This window comes from Natator depressus, chromosome 13, assembly GCF_965152275.1.
Source record: "Natator depressus isolate rNatDep1 chromosome 13, rNatDep2.hap1, whole genome shotgun sequence".
Lineage (NCBI taxonomy): Eukaryota > Metazoa > Chordata > Testudines > Cheloniidae > Natator > Natator depressus.
In genome coordinates, this window is record NC_134246.1 from 22,834,658 (window position 1) to 22,852,662 (window position 18,005).

The 18,005-nt window shown below is 47.0% G+C and overlaps 1 protein-coding gene across 1 annotated transcript in view; it reads right to left on the reverse strand.

The window, feature by feature from the left end:
- PPP1R16B (protein phosphatase 1 regulatory subunit 16B) overlaps window positions 1-17,499 on the reverse strand; it is a 101,413-nt gene extending 83,914 nt beyond the window's left edge. The window contains exon 1 of the mRNA XM_074970221.1: window positions 17,440-17,499. The gene's annotated coding sequence lies outside the window, so the exon portion shown is untranslated. The remainder of the gene's footprint in view (window positions 1-17,439) is intronic.
- Between the last annotated feature and the right edge of the window lie 506 nt (window positions 17,500-18,005).

The following is an 18,005-nucleotide window of genomic DNA, read 5'->3' on the forward strand; positions in this document are numbered from 1 at the left end:
TAGGTTTACAAGCATCGAAAGGTGGCAGAACTGGACCGATTTCCGGGCTACTCATTAGAACACTGTAGTCCAGAAAGCCCCATGTGGATCTTGGCTCTGCAACTCAGGCTGCTTGTTTTCAAATGACCTAGTTTCTTTCACTGTGCAAAAATATATATATATATTTTGCACGCGTTGATTTTTCTTTGCACAACCAGTCTAATTATAGCACAGCCACGGCAAGACCTCAATGTTCATTTTACCTTTAAAGCAGCACAGGACCCAGCTGCGTGGGTGTCTGTGGCTTATAAAGCTTCACATCTTAGTTTCTCTCTCTCTCTCCTTTTTTCCCCCCTGCCTCTGACCCAGCTTTTTTTCCGTGAGCTCAGCAGCTCAGTTTCTTGAGAGGTGCAGAACACATCCTGTGAGCCGCGAGCAAACCACAGCATCAGGACAGAGAGAATAATGATCTTACTGCAGGTGCCAGTCAGAAGGAGGGACGCTCGCTATTTTATGCCACTCATGTGATCACTGTTTTCATGATGGTCCATCAAAAAGTAATCCAGCTGCTCAATGGGGGCCCTATGTCTACCTCCAAGTATCCTTACTAAGAGCATGTAGGTGCTGGCACTTGTGATCATGTCCTTTCCCACAATGCAACCAAAGCCCACCTCTTGCAAATATGTGATTAGGTGAGTTCCATGAATCTACTTTTGTTTCAAGTGACTCTCAGGCCTTGCAGGATCAGGGCATCTTCCTGTAAAGCGGCAACTCCCTGAGGCACAAGCAAGCAGCCCCCACTTTAACTTGTGACATCATTTAGCTGAACAAAGAGACGGTGAAGGGGTGACTTGATGACAGTCTGTAAGGATCTACATGGGGAACAAATCTTTACTAATGGGCTCTTCAATCTAGCAGAGAAAGGTATAACGTGATCCAGTGGCTGGAAGTTGACGCTTGACAGATTTAGGCCTGGCCTACACTAACAAGTTAGGTCAACCCAGATATGTGAGGAAAAATCCACACCCCTGAGCAACATAAGTTGACCCAACCTCCAGTTTGCTCACAAACCCCCTGTGAGAGGGTTGGGCCGGATGTCTACAGGAGAGTAATAGAAGGCAGATATATTAGCCCCAGGTTAAGTAGGTCCCTTTTCCCTGGGTAAGGTAACAGGGAAGGTTCCAGAACAATCAGGAACCTTCTGGAGACAATTAAGACAGACAGGCTGATTAGAACACCTGCAGCCAATCAAGAAGCTGCTAGAATCAATTAAGGCAGGCTAATCAGGGCACCTGGGTTTAAAAAGGAGCTCACTTCAGTTTGTGGTGCGTGTGTAAGGAGCTGGGAGCAAGAGGCGCTTGGAGCTGAGAGTGAGAATGCGGACTGTTGGAGGACTGAGGAGTACAAGCATTATCAGACACCAGGAGGAAGGTCCTATGGTGAGGATAAAGAAGGTGTTGGGAAGAGGCCATGGGGAAGTAGCCCAGGGAGTTGTAGCTGTCGCCCAGCTGTTCCAGGAGGCACTCTAGATTGCACACCTGCATTCCACAGGGCCCTGAGCTGGAACCCGGAGTAGAGGGCGGGCCTGGGTTCCCCCCAAACCTCCCAACTGCTGGTCAGACACAGGAAGAGTTGACCTGGATTGTGGGTTCACGAAAACGGCCAAACTGAGGGCTGCCATGAAGCTCCAAGGCGACCAAATCCGCCAATAAGCGCAAGACCCACCAAGGTAGAGGAGGAACTTTGTCACACCCCAACACTAATAAAGCAAAAAGTAATCACCTATGATCCAGCCACGTAAAAGGACAGTCAGTTTGATTTCTTTAAAAAATACTGACTTTTCTATTTTTTTTTAACTATTTATTTATTTATTTATTTACTTACTTACTTACTTGGAGGGTTTAACAAGTTTACAAATCCTCACCATGTAAATATCAGAAACAAAACAATCACTACAACAGTTAGCTTTTTTTTCGCAGAGGCATTGCATAGGAGTACAGTCACCAGATTTAACACAGTGTTAACGATATTACAGAATGAGCATGATTACAGCACTTGTATACCGTTGCTTGTGATTTTATTCAATTGCCATGAGATCTCTATAAACACATATTTAACAGACCAGGCATATCTATCACATGTTAACATTAGAGGGGGAAAAACGATTTGGGAACACTCAATTTCTGACAGACCATCCTTTAAATAGGGTGGGCTGAGACTTAAGTATAAAATTCTTCAACTGCCCTGCTGTTTGTATTGGTCTAAGAAGCAAGAATGCAGCTAAGGACGCAGTCACTCAAACATGCACATGAGCAATTTCATTCACAAGTTGTCTCCTTTGAAGTCAGTGGCATTATTTGTGGGCACAGGTGTCTGCAGGATTGATCCCAAAGCCCCACAGTGCTGCCAGGGCACAAAGAATAAGAGCACTCCCCACCTTCCCCTGCTGACTAACCCCACATGAATCTTCTCTCGGCTGGAATCAGAAGCCGAATGAGAGAATCTACAACAAGGACAACAGTTTTCAGTAAACGAGGCAGTCTGGTTTGTTTATTTCATTAGCATCCATTCCTAGCCCACTGCAAGGCCAGGATTTCTTCAGATCTGCCCCTCAGCATTCACAACCAGTGTTCTCTATCCACGGCCTTTTCAGCACCATTCCTACTAGGATGACGAGCTAGCGGGATGGGGGTGGAGTGGGGTAATAGGTGCCTATATATGAAAAAGCCTCAAATATCAGGACTGTCCCTAGAAAATCAGGACATCTAGTCACCCTAATTCCTACCCACCACCCAATGCCAGCTGCAGAGACCAACTCTTCTGCTGTCCTTCTCCCACGGATGATTCCATCAAGCATCCTGGCCGTGACTCCTTAGCTGGACTCTCAGTTCCTTTATCAGGCTTTGTTGCCACTAGTGCATCAATTCTCACTGAACCAAACTGGTTGGTGGTGCAAGTCCCGCGCTGTGGTTTGGGCTGATAGACAGGGGAAGTTTGGGAACCACACAATCTGAGAAAGTGACTGTCAAGCAGCAGGAGTTCCTCACCTGCAGGGGGAGCAGCAGCTGCCACCTGAGGCTGGGAGAGGCAGGGGGTGCTAGACAGTCTTAGGGAGACCAAGGGACGGGTGGAGAGGGGCGGGAGCGATAGAGGAAGATGTGAGTAGAAATCAAATGGGCTCCAAACAAAAGCCAGGTAGGTGGGGGAACCCAAGATGGAAATGGGCCAGATGTGCAAGTACAGCAGCACCAGCTGTATGCCAGCCAGGGCTGTAAGGCGCTTTGGAGCAGGTCTACTGCAGGACCAAGGAGTCTGGAAGGACAATACCTCTGAAGTGCTGTACAGAAGGGCAGACGGACCAAAGTCTCTTCTGCCCCTCTCTGGTGGGAGCTAAAGCTGACATGGCGCTTTTCCAAGGAGTTTGGATCATGCCAGTGTCCTACCTAATGCTCTCTTCAGTCAAACAGGTGCTGCATACTTTCCTAAGACATGCATGAGTTCTTGCTGAGCACATAAGGGTGCAATGTTCACCAGCAGTCACTGCAGGGCCAGGACCAGGGGCTAATGCACTGTTTTCTGAAGCAGTTTGCAATACCATTAGGATAGGTGCTATGACACCAAAGTCTCTTCTATCTCATGACAGCTCACGAAAGCTTATGCTCAAATAAATTGGTTAGTCTCTAAGGTGCCACAAGTACTCCTTTTCTTTTTGCGAATACAGACTAACACGGCTGCTACTCTGAAATCTGCTCCTCTGACCACGGTCACAAGCAGCCACTGGACAGATGCACCCTTGCTCCTATCTGAATCTCTGCCCCACAGAACCATTACGCATCGCAGCACCACTTAGCACCTACTTCACGAAGAACCAGCAGCAGAGCTTGGGAGGAAGTTTGTGTACTGTAGCATATGCGATACTAAGCTCAGGGGAGTGCATGAAACAAAGACTTTGCATAAGTACATCAATTACACTGTCAAGGCACTGTAGAGATGACTAACCCTCTCAGACAACTACCAACGCTTCCCTTGAAAAGGATGGGGACGTGAAGGTCTTACAGGGGTGAGGCGACTTGCCTGAGACCAGACAGCAAGTCAGTGATAGAACCAAGTCTAGAATTCCGGGGTTTTTAACTCTAGTCCTGTGCTCTAGCCACCAGGGAATGCTGAATATGGCCCCTGACTATCGTGAGCTCTCAGCTCACCCTTAGGAGTAATTTCAGCAACTATTTCTGAGAGCAAAGTTTTATTCTGCCATGTTAGTGGGTACATTGGCACTGCCAGGTATTATTAGGTCGGAGTGATTATAAATTAAGTCACTGATGCAAATCAGCCATTGTCAGCTGACTCGGGCTCACAGGGCTGTTTATTTGTGGTATAGACGTTCAGGCTTGGGCTGGAGCATGAGCTCTAGGACCCTGCAAGGTGGGAGGGTCCTAGAGACCCAACGTCTACACCACAATTAAACAACCCCTTAGCCTCTGCCTGAGTCAGCAGGCAAGGGCCAGCCACAGGTGTCTAATTGCAGTGTAGATATAACCTCGGATGAATTCAGCACCTTTCATGCTCAGGACTCCCAAAGCCCTTTTGTAACTATATACATAAAGAATCATTAAATGCAGCCATCTCTGGGTGATGGACAGTCGTCAAGTGGTATTAACATACTGCATAAAAATTGAGAGAAGAGGACATTTTCACCAAGGACCCTGGGATAAACCAGGATTCTTACAAAATGTGCCTTTGAATATTTAATGTTCATGTACAGCAGGGGACATTTAAGTCAAGAAGGGCCTGTTGTTAAGGCATAGATTGGGGCTCAGAAGTTCTGGGTTTGATTCCCAGGCTTCCTGTGTGACCTTGGGCAAGTCGCTTAGTCTGTGCCTCAGTTTCCATCTGTAAGATGGGGATATGACCTCACCACACTATAGAGAGGATACATTCATAACTACTTGAGATGCCATTGGTGGAGCTACATAAACTGGATCAAAGTTTACAAATTCTTGCTTAGCTCAAGGGAAGCCTGAAGATTTTAACTGAACACTTCCCCAGAGACTCCATCCAGGCCACTAAGTTTGGGATGAAGTGTTTTGGTTTGGCTGTTCTTCCCAAGGGTTCCAGATCCTCTCTCTTTCCACTGACCTTATTCCTAGCATTGGGAACGAAATGCCAAGCTAGAAAAAAAGGTGCTAAACAGTGAGTCAGAAATGGTTTTAAAACTGACACTGTTAATAGAAAAGTTGAAGGGCCTTGTTTTTTTCCAACTGTTCCACTCTAAACAAGAGCTGGAGGAAGCCTGTTAACATTTTCACCTCATGTTTCCTGTAACATTTTACACAGTAGGACATAAAACATTTTTCCACCCCATATTTCATCTTGGACTCACTTTCTCCATTTTCTTAAAGGGACCCTGTGCCCAATGTTCCTCCTCCAGATCAGCTTGTGTATTTGTAACATAACTGCTCTTTTGAGTGGCACCTCCATGATGAGTAAAACAAATCTGATGGCAGCCTCCAGTCATCTGCACTAGCTCCGAGCCAATAAGTCTCCCAGAAGCACAATATGGACAGAATAAGGAGGATTTTCTAATAGTAGCCTGAGGTTTGTATCTTTAGGGGCAAATCCTGTGTTCCCAGAACTCCCACCAAGGTCAACAGCTATGTGCTGAAGGAACGCACGATCAGGCCCTGAAGGTGGAATTTTCATAGATACATAGGTTTAGTCTGACCTCCTGTGCCACACAAGCGTGACACTCTAGAAACACTAGTGTGTTTAGCATGCAACTCTCATCAGCTTCCAACAGGGCACAAGTAACATTTAGAAGCCCAAGTCCCATTGTACATCAGGGAGAGTTAAGACACTTTAGAAAATCCCAGCCCTCACACTACGCTTTGTAGAGCAAAGACTCCTCTTCGCTCATATTTCACTCACTGCAGAGCTATGGCAATACTGGGCAAATGCTGCATGTGGAGGTCCTTAGACTAAGCAGAACTGATGCATTTCCACTGCACAGGAGAAGAATGGATCTGGAGAGCCTGTGTTGTGTGGCATGCACCAAGCCAACCAGGGTGGTCACTCACACATCCCCTGAATACTGGACATTCTGGTACTTCCAGGAACAGTGTGGGCCCACTCCTGCCTGTGTCCCCCGCACACACTGGTGTGACCTGGTGAGGTCTCACCGCATGGAAGATGCCATTTCGAAGAGCGTGCCATCCCACCCCCACCAGTGTGACCTCACGCGCATGGTGAAACCAGACAAAACCACATCCGGGTTTGTTTCAGTACCGGACAGGGGACAAACCATTTTTAAAAAGGATTGTGTCTTAAGGCCAACAAATGGCCTGCCCAAGTCCAGTGCAGGGTGCTCCGAGCATGCAGGGGAAGTTTGGAGTGAAGCAAAGGCAACAAGGAGACCAGCAAGGCCCACTGACACTGAGCAGAGCTGCAGGAACTGCAGTAGCTACCACAGCCTCTGGATTCCTTGCCCAGGCATCAGCAGAGCCCCAGTACACAGCCTACCCACTCAGGCCACAGGTTTGCCCCATTGGAGTAAGCCACCTCCTTTCCAGGTTGGTTTATTAATACACTTTTTAAAAAAACCCAAAACTTAATTTAAATACAATTTAGGGCTTTTCTGGTGGGTGGTAAGAGCTATGGGTAAAATTTTAAAATTAGATTTCATATTGGGGGTTTTTTTATATAGAAACTCATGTCTCTAAGGAGATAAGAGTTAATAATCCATTCCTCATCTCACCCCCTTTCTATCTGCATGTTCAGTGCAGGCTGGGTCATGATATTTCATTCAGGGATTTATTGTTAAGCAACATCTATGTGTACCCTAAGGGGTCTCTGGCAGCTGCAGAAACTGCTCCTTGGGCATTATGGAGGTGGACGCTCAGCAGCCTTTTATTCGAAAGTTTGCTGTCAGCCAGCATTGGAAAGCCATTGGTTTCAGCTTGGCCAGGGGCACAGAGCCATCAGGAAACAGCTCAGGGGAGAGGGTCCTCAGACACGGGGCAAGGGACATTTGAAATGAAGAGTTACATTTGAAAACCCAACCTTAATTTTTATTTGGGTGGGGATTAGAAACTGGGTTTGGGATTAAATCGGGAAGAGACAACATTCTAACTCAGCCCCTTTCTATCCAGCTCAGAAGAGAAATCTCTTCTATTTACTGGCCTGTAGAGTGGCAGAGATGATAGTAAAATGCACTGAAGATGCATTCCTTTCCTGTACTAGGGCCATTTCTTTTTATGCTAATCCTATGCATGAAGACTCCCATTGATAGCACTTGTGCCAAGGCGATAGGCACCTTATAAATATCTACAATAGCCACACTGAGATGCATTATATATAATCACAGCTCGCGTATGACCTTGGGGATGGAGAGCATGTGAAGGGCACAAATAAGGACAACTCTGGCCTTTCGTTCTCCCGAAGGAACAAGGACACTTTCCTTCCCCTGAAGGTTAATTTCACCCCATCATTTCCCTGTTCCTATCCCAGAAGCAAAGTATCTGCTACCAAACTTTATCTCCAGTATCAGATAAGCAAAAGGACCCCATCCCAGAATTCAGAGTTTACTTGGGAGAAATGGAAAGACCAGAACTGCATTTCTGTGCAAACATGAACTGAATTTTAACTGCCACTTTGCAACAGGGCATCCTCCAGACCAGGCTGAACTGCAGTAATGAAACATTACAGGGAGGGACATATAGTAGCCCAGACTATGTAGAACAAAAAATAATTGAGGGCATAAGTCTCCAATTCGGTTTTTCCATTAATTTTTTTTTTCTTTTTACAGCACATTAAATCTGAATGCAGGTTGCCAGGCCAGACCCCTGTAGGGGAAATGATCTGACCCATTTGTGACAACTTTATAATCACCTCGTATTTTTTTTTCCTGTTTCCATTAGTTTTCCCCAGCGCTGCAGTGGGTATGGGTGGGCTTGGTCCCAAAGCCCGGTTCCTTAGACCATATACCTGAAAATATTATGGTTTGAAGAAGGAGATTATCCAAAACAGCCCATAGAACAAGGAGACATGAAGCAGGCTACACCAGCCTTCTCAAACCATGGAGATGGTAGGAGACAATCCCCTTCCCTTCAGATAGGCATTAATCTCCTCTTAGACCAGTCTTCTTAATGGGAGCAGTCAAAGGCCCAAGCCACTGGAAGTTATTTTGACAATGACATACTAGAATACGCACAGGAAACAGTCCTATGTGGACACAGAAACAAGCTAAGGGAATTAACAGGTTTCCCTTTCTAACTTCTGCAGTACCTCAGAGGCTGCCCAAGGTTGGAATTTCCTTCCTGCACCGCCCACACCCACGTTTCCCCTGATGGGTGTTCACGGATGGTTAGAGGGGGGCATTTCAACATGCCCCAGTCATTACCCAAAGCTTGGTCAGCAGCAGTCAAAACACCTCGAGTTTCGTAGGCAGAGGATGAATTCCGACTTGAGGTATCTACATGAAGCAAGGTCTGAAGGTCTCTGCCCATTTGCTCTCCACCTGCTAAGACAGTGGTCCCCAAACTTTGGGGTGCACACCTCTAGGGGGGCGCCAAGGAACATTCAGGGAGATGCACGGTGGGGGGGGGCAGGGAGGAAGCACCTCCCAGCCCAGCTCCACCCCGAGCCGCAGCTCCACTCTGCCCCCTGCTCTGCACCCACGCCAGCTCCGCCTCTAGCCCCAGCTTCTCCCCACACCAAGGTCATCTGCTGAGCCAACTATGCTGCAATGGCGGGGAGGAGCACAGACAGATTCCATTACTGGTAGCGCCGAGAAAGCACGACAGGAAAAGTTTGGGCACCGCTGCACGAAACTACCACCACCAGTGCGATCAGCTGAGCAGTGACTGCTTGAGGCCCAGATGTGCAGAGTCTCCTATAGTCATTCCTTTGTTTGACCTAAAATCTTAGCCCTGCGCAGGACAGCAGAGGCAATTCTTGGGGGATTTCAACAAATATTTCACTACCAATACGAGGCCAAGTATATCCTCGGTGTAACTCCATTGATGGGATGGATTTGGCCTGGGAGTTACTCCCAGTGTAACAGAGACTTTAACGCCGTCCAACGCCTCCCACACCTGATAGTGCTGTGATTTGGAGTGGGGCTTGTGATCCTCAGCTACAGCAGCACAGGAATTTTGCCTGAGCCACATGCCGTTTCTGGCTTTGGCTTGTAGAGGTCGCTGTAACCACCGCCTGCAGCACCGGGGCACCATATGCACTGAGTGGGGCAGAACCCTGGAGCTAGGGTGACCAGATGTCCCGATTTTATAGGGACAGTCCCGATTTTGGGGTCTTTTTCTTAGGTAGGCTCCTATTACCCCCCACCCCGTCCCGATTTTTCACATTTGTTGTCTGGTCACCCTACCTGGAGCAGGCCCACCTCCGAGCTGCACTCTTCCTAAGCTTGGCACCACTGCCACCCCGCCCTCCCTCTCTCCTCCTCTCTCTCTTGTTAACAGTAAGATCCCAAGGCACATCCATCTGCAGGCTGGAAACAGAAACCTACCCAGGGAGTGAGTCATTGAACAGGACCACAGGGGAGGGCTCTGGATAGTGTGGGGGAGAGAGAGGAAAGTGGGAGCTGATGCCTGCCTACGTGCATGGATTTAAAGTTGCGTTTTCAACCTGTGATTGTCACACAAGGGGATAAGCAGGGAGAGATCAAAAGCCGTGATTCATTCAGACCAAAAATAACAGAGTCAGAACCCAAAGAATCATGAGATGTTAAAATAAAAACTGCTTATTTGTATAACTGTACAGTGTTTTTCCCTAGTTCAGGAGACACCATGCAAACACTTTTGCTTCTCCCCGGCAAGAGTGAACCAAGTGTGTAGCATGACAGTTAATTACAAATAATTCACACTTGCCACCAACATACAGCTCAGGGTATCCATTATCACAACCTCAGCTTGTTATATCTGATGCTATGTTCTGACTCGGATCCACCCTGAATCTCTGGAAAGAGGAGATGCTATGCTATAGCCTAGCCTAGCAAGAGATTTTGGTTCAATCTTTATTAGGCTATTTGGGGAACACAAACACAAGACCCACTGAGCGACTGCTGTTTGTTTGTGTGCTTCCAACATGCTGTAAGATCTGGGAGTTAGTGGACTGATCTTGAATGCTACGTTTAATATCCAAAATTCAGCCTAATCCACTGGGATGAGAGGTGCAGTCCCATTGATGTAGGACCGCTGCAGTTTTTAGCAGTGACAAATTCAAAGTAAGGATGAAAGCTAATTTCAACAGGCACAAACTGCATTATGCCCACAGAAAGGATGGTCAGTTTCAACTGTACGAGCAGCATGGAGGTAATGTGGACAGGCCATCAGAAGACTAGATCTCTGTTCCTGCCACTGTCCTGCTGTATGATCTTGGGTAAATCACCTCCCTCTCTATCCTGTGCCACAGGGCTTGTCTCCATGGGGAAGTTATTTTGGAATAAGGTAAGGTGTGAATTTAAAGTGCTGTAGCTATTCTGGAATGACTCCCCATGAGGATACTTTTTAAATAATAGTGCCTTTGTCCAGGTTAATCCACTTCCAAAGTGGACTAAGGTAAAACAAAAAATGAAAGTTGTATTTTGAATAAGTGTGCACATGGGAGCTTTGCAGAATAGCTATTCCTGTCCTATTTTACATGTACAATCCCTCTGTCTCCCTACCACCCCACTCCCATTCATTAAAGGAAGAGAATGATCGTATGAAAACTGCTTTTGGGACTATGGAGCAAAGTGGTAAGGAAGAACCCAGTACTATTAAACTTAAGATCTTTACTTTATACTGAAGCAAAAGCCTCCCTCTGAAAATTATTTTCCTGTTTGAAGCTTATCTGGTAACTTGCTATTTATCAAATTCTTATTTAGCTTCCTTAATTCAGATCCTATCAAGTTGTTGTAAGTGTGAATAGAAAAAAAAAAAAGCCATTCAGTTAACTTCCGTAATTCCAACAGAAGGGGGAAAAAAACAGGAAGCCCACAGAGCAGTAGCACCTACCCACCTTCCCAGTGCATGTAACAATTCCCATGAGCATAGCTTCAGTTTAGCTGCTTTGAAAACCATGAGATTTGATCCTTCCCAGTTAAAGATACAGACTAAATGTTCCAACAAACAAACAACTGAGAGTAATGTAAAAGACTGAGTATATTCCACTGAGAATGCAGCAGAAGAGGTATTGGATGGACTCAGGAGGCCTATGTTGTACCCTGGGGTTTCACTAACATAACCTGGATAGTCATGTCAATTCTGCCTCAGTTTCCCCTTCTGTAAAATGAGGATGCTGCCTACTTGCCTTTGCAGTTAAAGCATTATTTTAATTGTTAACAAGAACAGGACTTCTGGGTTCATTCTCCTGTCTGCCACTGGCTGTTGGACCCTGAGCATGTCATTTAACCCATGCCTCAGTTCACCCAACTGTGAAATGATGTACTTCATTTGCCTTATTGGGGTATTGAGGTTTAATGTTTGTAAAACCTCTCCATCTCGTCTAGTACTTACATGGCCCTGATCACCATGGTATCAGGGTACCTTTACAAGACCCTCAGATGAAAGATGCTGTAAGAACAAACTATGTATTATTAAAAATCTCAGCTCAGCTCTGATCAGCTCAGCTGCTGACTGATGATTTTGAGCTGCCATTCAAGACTACACAGGTTCACTTATATCAGCTCAGATTGTCTGGTCACAGGCAGGCAGGTGACAATAAGCATTTTTGTCTTTGCTACCAGCAGATAGAGAAACTTCAAAATTTTGCACTGTCTGGACAGTATATTCTGTATGAACCATGAAACATTTGGGACCTTCCACCCCTCCAGGTGGGAAAACTGTAATAAGAAATATTTTGTACTATTGATCCAAGTGTCAGAGTGCTTTAAACAATTCAGCCTCCCATGTGAAGTAGAAGAATCCCTATTTTATACAGGGAAACAGAGGCACGGAACCAGTGATGATACATACACAGCCTATTGCTGGTCCTGACTGTAGGTCCCAAACACAAGACAAGCTGGGCTTATGCTTTACGAATCTGGATGTTAAAGCCATGTATATGCAAAAGCAGAACCTACAGCAAGAGGGCTTTTTGGTTAATTGCTCAGGGATGAAGAGATTGATTTTCAAATCAAACATAATGGGTCTCACCTGGATAGTCAACAGAAGATTCATTTTTTTAAGGCTTGTTAAGCATATGGCTTAGAAGTAGTTCAGAAGTGTCACTTTAAAGAAAAATATTAAGGAAAAAAATGTATGTTGCACAGCACAAAGTGACAATCTACAAATGAATGTGCCATGATTGGGAGGAACACTTCACTGAGCAGCACAGCTGGTATGGATAGATAACTGTGCACATGTAGCAATGGCTCTGTCTGTATGAATGAGCGAGCAAGCACATGGAAGGGAGATGGAGAGGCAAGCAGACTAATAGAGGAAGACAGACTTCTAGAAAGATTGCAATAAGCCTCTTTAAACTTCCCTAAAGGGAGAGCCAGCTGGCAAACCATTCCCACGATAGGGTGTTATTTGACCCAGGAGCCTTGCAAAAAGTAAACAGCTGACCCCTTTCACACACCCCAGTTCACCCCTTCAGCTCTTAACAGGGGTGAGGGCTAGATATGCACTACCCCATGGTCTAAATAAGCATTTACTTGCTGTCAACAATTGTTGGCCTTTCTGGCACAGAAGAAAGCCAGCTGAGCTGTTTTCAGCTGGAAAATAAACACTGAATTCAGACTGACCATTAGCATCATCAGAACAACCAATCTACTGTTACTCACCCACTGACCTAATCCAGCTACTTTAGTCCAAAAGAAAATAGCACATTCTAAATGCATAGAAAATTCTTCCACAACATTAGCATCCCTGGGCCCCAACCCTGCAATGAGCAACATGCAGGCAGACTCCCGAATTTGCACAGAGCCTCTGAAGTCAAAACCAGTTCTGTGTGGGAAGAGGTATCTGCCCACATGTTGCTCATTGCAAGATTAGGGTCTTAGTGTCCACAAATACATCTATGGAAAATGTTATTGACTTGGGTCCGGCTTCCCCTCACCCACAAGAGTTCTTTACTTCAAAAATAAGAAGTACGTAATTATACTTGCTTTTTTAAGTGACATTCAAAACAAGGTTTTCATTCTGCCTAAATGGAGGTGGGGGGAAAGAGGAGGAGGAGATCTGTCAGCCAGGTTTATAAACACCCACTGTGCCAATATTTTAAAAAAGCCTGCAAAAGAGACAGAAAGAATCCAATGTGGCAGTTTGCAAAAGGAATTTCCAAGAGATCAACAGGATGATAGGATTAGTGGGTATGATTAATGGAGAGAATTCAGCCCAAAGACAAGATGACAAAGTGAAGCTCTGATAAATATCCAGAAGTAATTTAGCAATAGTGACAAAGGTGAAGAATTATCCAAAGTAGTTACGGGGTTTTAAATAAGTTACAGATTTCAGTGAATGTTGAATATTAGGTAGGATTTCTTTCCTCAATGGCTAGGTCAATTAGCCAGTGATCTAATTTGCCAAGTGAGGACATTTAATCATCATTTATCTAATCTCATTTTGAACCACCTAAACTATGGACCAAGTTTTGCCCTCCAGCTGAATGAGCAATTCTAAGGTCTCGTCTACACTAGAAAATTAGGTCGGTTTAACTACGTTGATCAGAGGTGTGAAAAATCCACACCCGTGAGTGGCATAGTTAAACCGACCAAGTCCCTGTGTAAAATTCTTCTGTCAACCTAGCTACTGCCTCTCAGGGAGGTGGATTACCTGTCCAGACAGGAGAATCCCTCCTGTTGGTGTAGTGTAGTGTAGTGTAGTGTCTACACTGAAATGCTACAAGGGGTCCCTTCCAGCCATAAATGCTGATTCTGGGAAGATACTAAGCAATGGTGGGCCTGATTCTTTTCTCACTTAAACTTGTTTGATTCCAATTTAATTCCAGAGTTGCCTAACTGAATTTAGATTTAGACGGGTAAGCAAGAGGAGAATCAGGCTCACTAGAGTTACACTAGCTTAAGTGATTTCATAGGTAAATTCTGCGGTTTGTTTGAAGAGAGTGGGTTCCTTTTGTTGGGGTGCAAAATGGAAGAGAGCATGAGCTAGTAACCTAGCATCCCTAGAAATCTTTTAGAACAAAGCCTATGTTTTCACTAGTGCAGTGGTTCTCAACCAGAGATCCGGGCCCCCTAGGGGGCCTTGAGCAGGTTTCAGGGGGGCCTCCAAGCAGCGCCAGCATTAGACTTGCTGGGGCCCAGGGCAGAAAGCCGAAGTCCCACCACATGGGGCTGAAGCACAGGTCCCTGAGCCACAATATCCAGGGCTGAAGGTGAAGCCTGAGCAATGTAGCTTCGTGGGGGACCCCTGTGGCATGAGACCCAAAGCAACTGCCCTGCTTGCTACCCGCTAAAGCCAGGCCTAGCTTTTCTATGCAGAAAACCAGTTATTGTGGCACAGGTGGGCCATGGAGTATTTATAGCGTGTTGGGGGGAGAGGGGGGCTGAGAAACAAAAAGGTTGAGAACCTCTGCACTAGTGTATATCAGGGTAAAATGAAACATTCCCTGGTCAGCAAGGAAGCCATGGGCTTTTTCTGATTTGTTAACCCGAACATCTAAGACTGGGTAACCACCACCAACAGCATTGCAGGAAACACTGGTTGATGTTTGGCTTTTACTGAATGAAATATACCCAGAGGCAACAGGCATTTTATAAATGACGGAAGTCAAAACAAAACATGGCTGAGTTTTCCCCCAGCAGAATTGCTGCAGAGATGATACAGTGCAACCCAGACACCAAGAAGACGCTGGTACCAAGACAATCCATGCAGGGACAAGTTCTCACCAAAGAAAGATTCAACAACAAAACCTTGTTTGAGACAAGCTGCCTGGACATGCAGTCTTAAGGGGAGAGAGAAACAGTAGCATCTTTATGTCTAAATGATATCACATGCATCATATACATTGGAACTGGAACACTTTTAATCTTTCATTTACTATGAAATCTTCAGTCATTTCCCCTTCCCTCGAGTCAGAAGGCAAGCAGCTCAATTTTTAGAAATCCTGGGGCTGATACAAAGCCTATGGAAATAAAGGAAGCCTTTCAATTAGCTTTAATAGCTTTGGATCCAGGCCATCAATATAGAGATTAAATGAGTAAGGGAAAAATGTTATCAGAGTTGTTATTTGTATAGCATTTACAACACAATCTGATGTGCTTTACAGTGAAACCAATCCAGGTGTGGACTAGCACCCCACGATTAAAGTACATTCCAAGACAATAAATAAATAATATCAGTTCTGAATATTAATAAGGATACTTGGCCCTTCCCTGTGCAATTTAATAGTAATAATCTAAGGCTCAAAACAGCTCTGTTTAGGAAGGTAAGGTAATAGATGGGCTCAGAAGTTAGGACGCTCAACTCACTCTGTCTGAAAATGCTTTATACACTTGTTACAAATACCTAAGATGACTCGAGTTGAAACATTGGAGATTTTTCCCCCCCATATTTGTTTGCTTTGTGCGTTCCAAAAGTCAGTTTCACTATTTCCCTTATGTAGTTAGAGTGTCCCCTGGTTTGTGTGGGTTTTTCACAGCAGAGGAAATGAACATTTTTAAAGATAAGAAAGTGATAATAAAAACAAAGACTGGCAGGCAAGTTGCAGGCTGACAGAGCCCCTTCAAAATGACTGAACTGCACACAGGAGCCTCAGGGCAGGGTTAGCACCTGAAATGACTAGATTTGAGGTTGGCTGACAGTCTCTGGGACACACTTTCACTGGATCACACAGGAAGACGGCCAGGTCTGGCCATTGAACTCCCTGAAGCCCCATCTTGTACTTTAACCATCAATTCGTTTCTAAATACAGAGGCATATGTTTAGCTGAACTATTTTAACATGTCTAACTCCTGCCAAAGGAAGAGACCCTCCAAATGAAGCAAACAAAATCCACTCCTACGTGGGGAAAAGAAACTGAGGCCCTGAATTCTCCAGCTTCCTGTGATCACCTAATTTCCATAATGGGTAAAGTGTTTTCAACCCTGAAGCCAATCTGGCAATGGAATGAACTGCCCTAGAAAGGTAATTATGTCCTGTCATTAGATGTGTTCAGGATAAGGTTAGACAAAGTATAGTGGGATTAACAGTGTTTTATCCTGTTTGATGTAGAGGGCTGACTAGATTATTTAAGTGGTTCTTTTCAAGCTTGCCTAGGATTGCACAACGCTGGAGGTCACTTCCTGATTTGACACTGCAAAGTAATTTTGTCAGCACTGCTCAATAACAGATTACCACCACCCCCCTCTGACTGTTCAGCTATGGAGACTTAGGTTTGCATCACTTACACCTAGTCAGCCATGAAAGCTAGTTTGGTGGTCTCAAGTCACTAGTGGGTCATTTTGTCCACCCCGTGAAGCCACCACGCATCACTGACAATACCAGAACTGGAATAGCAGGGAGTGTTGTAGGTCAAGCAGGCATACATTGGCACAGCAGTGTGAAGATCTGGGCCTGAAATAACAGGGATACTGCAGGTCAGGACTGAGGGGCACCCCTATGCGAAGACGCCATACTGCAAGACGAGGGTGGGGGGGCTGCACACCAGAAACAAGGTGTCAGGTGCACTGGCAGAGCTATGGGAACAAGAACCGGAATAGTAGGGCATATCGTAGGCCAGACCTGCGATGCACTGGGAGAACTGTATAACGGGATCGGGAGTGGAATACCCCGGGGCAGGGGTGCTACGGCAGGACTGATGTAGATAGGAAGAGCCATGCAGGCGATCAGTACTGGAAGAGCAGGTGGGTAGGTCAGGAGCTAGGCACATTCTCACTGCCCAGTGCCCATAGCACTGCCACTGCCTCCTCCCCCACGAGCAAAAACAACCAGCCAAAAATCACAGCGAAGAAGGTTTGAGAAATAAGAGCCCTCAATAGTGCAAACTACCCAGAGCAGTGCATCGCACCCCCAGATACCCAGAGCTGCTGCTTTCTCTTTTACACCTTTGCCCCCCCACCCATGCAAACCCAGCCCTCCCCTTCCCGCAAAATCTTCACCCTACCAGAGCACAACATAGTCCTGCTGCCTCGGGCACAGGAATTCAAGACCCAAGTACCGGGGGAGCCAAAGTCCCGACGCTGTGGGCAGGGGCAAAGAGCGGGCGGGCTCCCCCTGGCTGCAGAGCCCAGACAAACAGAAGGGAGGCGACACAGCCCGAGCTGGGAAGTTCCTGCATAATTAAAGCCGGAGAACCGCCGTAGTGGCCGGAGATGGGGGGGCAGATCTCCGGCTCCCTCACACCGCTCACCCCGCCGCCCTCGCTGGCTCTGCCCCCCCGCCCCCGGTTCTCCTCTGGATGCACCTGACCCTGATGGGGCGGCGTGGGGGGGGGAGATGTGAGGCGCCCCCCATCTCCCAGCGCCCCCTCGCCCCGCCGGGCTGCAGCTGCTCTGTCACTCACCCGCCGCAGGAGCCAGCGCCGACCGGGCTGCGGCAGCAGCCGCCCAGGCCGGCGAGAGGCGAGCACCGCCGGCGGAGGGCCCCCCGCTAGGCGCAGGGCTGCAGCCAGGCTCGGGAGCGCCCTGCAGCTGCCCAGCTCCGGAGCGGCCCCTTGCCTCCGCAGGCGGCAGGGACCAAAGGGAAGAAGCCGGCGCTGATAGGAGTGCAGCCGCCTCTGGTCCTGCGCTCGCTCCCGCCCGGCTCCTCCTCGAAGGTGTGGCCAGGGCGAGAGGAGGGGGCTGAGGACCAGAGCCGGGCGATGCTCTGCGCTCCCCTGCCCGAGCGATGGGGAGGGATCCTGCGCGGGGACGTGCAGAGAGGGGCTGGGGAGCGGCCGGGCGCACAGGTATTTTCAGAGGGGCTAGAGAGGCAGCAAGGAGCAGGGCGCAGCGCATGGCAGAGTCCCGTGCTTCCTCCAGCCGGGCGGGGGGTAGCGGGAACCAGGCCAAGCAAAGCAGTGGGGGAAGGGTTGCTGTGCAGGGAGGGGTCCCCACCGGGACAGTATTGACGGAAGAGCGGCTCACAACG